This window comes from Lissotriton helveticus, chromosome 7 (genome assembly GCF_964261635.1).
Source record: "Lissotriton helveticus chromosome 7, aLisHel1.1, whole genome shotgun sequence".
Classification (NCBI taxonomy): domain Eukaryota; kingdom Metazoa; phylum Chordata; class Amphibia; order Caudata; family Salamandridae; genus Lissotriton; species Lissotriton helveticus.
This window is the reverse complement of record NC_136068.1, coordinates 1,816,833,070-1,816,838,031: the sequence shown is the minus strand read 5'-3', so window position 1 is coordinate 1,816,838,031 and position 4,962 is coordinate 1,816,833,070.

Genomic DNA, 4,962 nt, shown 5'->3' with positions numbered 1-4,962 from the left:
GACAGCCCGCCAGTGTGACAGGTGCATCCTAATTGTATATGCGGGACCACATCACACACATAGCGGGCGGTCCCATTTCACGATGTGATGGCCAGTAGACTGTCTGCCAGCCATCGAAATAGTCCCGTTAGGTAGCAGAACATTTTAACCTCCTAATAGAAACCATAAAATAAATGAAGAAAACCTAAGCCCACTTTTAGATTACTTCGAAGATACCTGGATGGGAAGACTCCACAGATCAGGCCACAGAAGACAACCCAAATTCCACATTCCATGGCGGAATGTATACTTGAGCACACTAAACAAACAAGCCAAAACCAATCAACAATGCTGTTGAAGGATGGCATAATGCCTTCCAATCAACAACAGGAAGAAGGATACCTGCCCTACATAAACTACTCCAAGCCCTCCAAAAAAGAACAAAGTTATAAGGAACTTAGAATGGAACAATCTGCAACTCAAAAAGGCCCTACACTCACCAAACAAGCTAAAAAAAATTATGAATTACTACAAAGTCAGGTAACACTATACCCAACCACAAGAGGCCTGGAATACCTATCACTAATAGCTAAAACAATACTTTACATTATTAATCTAGCATAATCTAAAATACCTTTCTTACAAAACACACATTTTAACTGTACATATAATTGTTCTTAACTTTGTAAAATATAAATAATTTGTCATATATATTTAATTTAATAATATAAATATATATGGACATCCTAATTACATTTTACAAAAAAAGATATATAAAATAATATACTCAACATTGCCCTCCCACAATTATGAATTAAATTACTTACGGTTTCTGTAGCTGAAGAAAACATAATCCAAACATTGTTAATCCATCCAGGTATCTCTCAATAAAAAAGAAAAAAGTTAAAATTAACCCAAAAGAAAATGTAAAAATACAACTGTTCCAAAATGTAAATCTAGAATCGATAAATCCAACGGGATAAAACCATAAAAACCCCAAATATATTTCTTGAAAAAAGAAATGCTATCCTCCCAAAACGCGATTCCGATAATGAAACCTGTAAAAATAGAAATAAACATACCCACCCATACAAACATACAGATACACTATAATAAATAAAATGTAAAAACACTTATCTATCATATACACACATCTCTATACATATCCTACCATCTCTACACTAGGGGGGTCATTATGATAGCGGGCGATCACCATCTCCCGTATGGTGGTGGCAATCCGCCCGCTAAAATCTACTGCCTGCATGACTTTTCCCCTCACCACATTACAATGGCGGGGGGACAGCGGCAGACGGAAGACCGTCCGCTGGTTTTCTGCCTGTAGGCAATCCTCCCGATTGTCTACCGGGTTGAAAAGCCCAGGAATATGGTGGCGGTGTCTTGCAGGCACTGCCATCCATATTTTCATCATGGAGGTGAAATGCCTTTCCATGGCGGAGACTTCGCCATGCTGTTTTGTCTTTGGGGCCCATTGCAGGCCCCCAGGGAGTTCGTGGGGGTAGGGGGTACCTATGGTACCACCCTGCATTTGCATGCACAAGGTGGCATGCAAATGCACAACATGCATTTTACACATTGCAGCGGGTGCTGCTTGCAACACCGCCCGCCGTAATGTTTAAAATGCCGGATGCGCCTGCCAGTCTAGCGGGCGCAGCATAATGTCATTTGCGGGACCACCGCGACAATGGCGGGTGCTCCCGTTTTCAGATACAGTGGCGGGCGGACAAAGTCGTAATGGGCCCCTAGCTCAAACACACATTCTTGACATCTCGCTAAAATGTAACTAACAACTAAAACACACCAAAAACCCTACGACCTAACATGACCTAACACTACACATAACCGCCTTAACACCATACATACTACCTACCACCTAACTACAAACTTAATTTAAATAAAGAAAATTACACTTACCTTCGCCGTTGCAACGCAGCATCTAACTAAGAGCTTCTCCCCTGTGAAATGACCCAAAACAACAGTAAGCGGTTACAAAATAGTACCCGCAAAACAAAAATGGCTGCTTAAATATTAAATCACATAGAAAATAGATTCAAAACATATAATACAGTCAGGAATAAGCAACTTATATATTTTTGAAAATATTAGAATAGTGCACTAATAAGTTAAAAATGAATTAACATGTTTTCTACATTGTAAAATTATAATACTAATAATTAATATAAAATATATTAATAATGATTGTAATTATTTATTTGTATCATTTAAAATGCTTATCCAAAAATGCCTAAAAATGTATAAAAACGTACCTTTCAAAAACATGTTTGTATAAAAATCAACAATGTCATAATTGATATTATTAATATATTATATATTGATAATATTATTACAAAATATATATCACATGTTCAGAAATAATTAACAAGTGACAATGTGATTATTTGCTTGCAAAATATGTATAATGTAATATTGTATAATGAAATTAAAATATACATATATCTGTTAAAAATGCAAAACCAAAACTGTAAAAATATATGGAAAAAATAATGTATATTACAAAAAAGTTATAAACTAAAATTTTAAAAAACTAATTCTGCTACAAAGATAACTACCTGTCTTCTAAAATATAAAAATGTTAAAAACATTTATGTTCAAAAATATAATATATGTGAATAAACATATATGCAAATTAATTATTTTTTTCAAGAAGAAAAATGTATATTTATTTTGTATATTTCCTCCTTTGTATAATATTGCCTTCATAAAATATGTTTTTTTTTACCCTAAGTATTTTATTACTAAAAAATAAAGATCATTTAAAAAATGAAAAGGGTTATACTTTTTCTCTTAATTTATTGTCATTAATTATTCTCCTTAAACGTATATTTTAATGTAATGTACAATTTATTCACATATATATATATATCATCTCAACATATTTTTATAATTATTATAATAGTAAATATAATATAAAATATTACACATTTCTATAACTGCTAAAAATTATAAAATCATTTGAAACTCGCACACAAATAAACAAACATAATGTAATATTCCTACACCAATTAGTATAAAGCAAATTTATATGCTCTACACTACACCCAAAAATGTTACTATTTCAACTACAATTAGTATACACAGAAAGAAGTTGCTAGACATTTAGGGGTCATTAACTCTGCCCGCCAACCTTTTGGGGATTGGGACCGCCCGCCGATGCTGCGGGGGTCCCGTCGTTGTCATTAGGATGCGTCCGCCACAGTCGTGGGCGCATCCTGCATTCCTGACATTGTGGCGAGCGGTGCACTCAGCACCACCCGCCACAATGCCTGGAAGGCATGTTGTGCAGTTCCATGCAGAACATGGCAGGCACCGTGCGGTGCCTGCCATGTTGTGCGTGGAACTGTAGGGGGACCATAGGTACCACCCATGTGCACCCCCCACGCCACTACGGGCCCCCAATTGCGAAAACCGCCTGCCTTTCCATGGCTGCGTTGCCATCACGGAAAGCCACAACCGTGCAGACATGCTAATATGGATGGCGGTGTCTCCCAGACACCGCCACCATGTTAGCAGCTTTTCTGCCCGGTCCACTCTGCAGCCGGGTGGAAAACGGGCAGATGGTCTTTCCGTCCGCCAGGCCCCCCCCCGCCATGGTAATGTGGCGGGCGTAAATGCAGAGCGGGCAGAGGTTTTTCGCAGGCGGTTCGCTACCGCCATATGGGCGGTGGCGAGATGCCCGCAATCCTAATGGACCCCTAAATATATATCTTTTTTACTAAGTCCACTCAAATTAATATTAAGGGGGTCATTAGGATGGCGGGCGGACTTTGCCCGCCCGCCATCCTATCAGAAATCGGGATCGCCCGCCATAAGGGCGGGGGTCCCGTGGGGGGTATTAGGATGTGCCCGCCACAGTGGCGGGCACATCCTGCATTTTTATCATTGTGGCGGGCGGTCCTCTCAGCACAGTTAGTATTAAGTCACAGTAGGTGCTGGACACCAAAAATATATAATTTACTGTTCCCACCCCAGTTAATATTAAGTCATGGAAGGTGCTGGACAGTAAACTTATACAATTTACTATTCCACTCCAGTTACTATTAACTTAGGGAAGGTACTGGCCAGCAAACGTATATAAGTTACTATTCCCACTCCAGTTAGTATTGTCAGGAAAGGTGCTGGAAACTAAATATATATAATTTACTATTCCCACTCTAGTTACTATTAAGCCAGGGATGGTGCTGGACAGTAAACATATATAATTTACTATTCCCACTTCAGTTAGAATTATCTCAGGGAAGGTGCTGGACACTAAAGAAATATAATTAGCTATTGCCACTCCAGTTATTATTAATTAAGGGAAGGGGATGGACAGTGAACTTACATAACTTACTATTCCTATTCCAGTTAGTATTAAGTCAGGGAAGATGCTGGACACTAACAATATATAATGTACTATTCCCACTCCAGTAAATATTAACTCAAGGAAGGTGCTAGACAAGAAACTTTATATTATATAACTTACATAAAAATGTATACTTTTACAAGTCATACACTATATATAATGCATTAATCAACATTTAAATTAATTATTTTCACCAATATTTATAACATTCTGATTACTTAACCATCTAAAAATATTAACATTTAAAAAAAATCCAATACATTTAAAAAAATTACAATGATTAATTATTAATTACAAATAGCTATTTATTTTTTTCATAATTATTTTTCAAAATTTAAATAAAATAAAATGTTACATTATATTTCTAAACACTCACCATTTCTCATCCCTATGAACACACATTTGCAATTATAAATTCAAAATTATGGAAAAAATTATTTAATTTGCTATTTATTTTTATTTTTTTAAATTTCATTTCTCACCAACATCAACCACTATAAACACAACATCCCATTGCAAATAACTCCAAATGGTATTTTTTATTATTTATATTTATATTATTTTTTTAAATTAACTCCCCACCATTAACCCCTAAAAACACA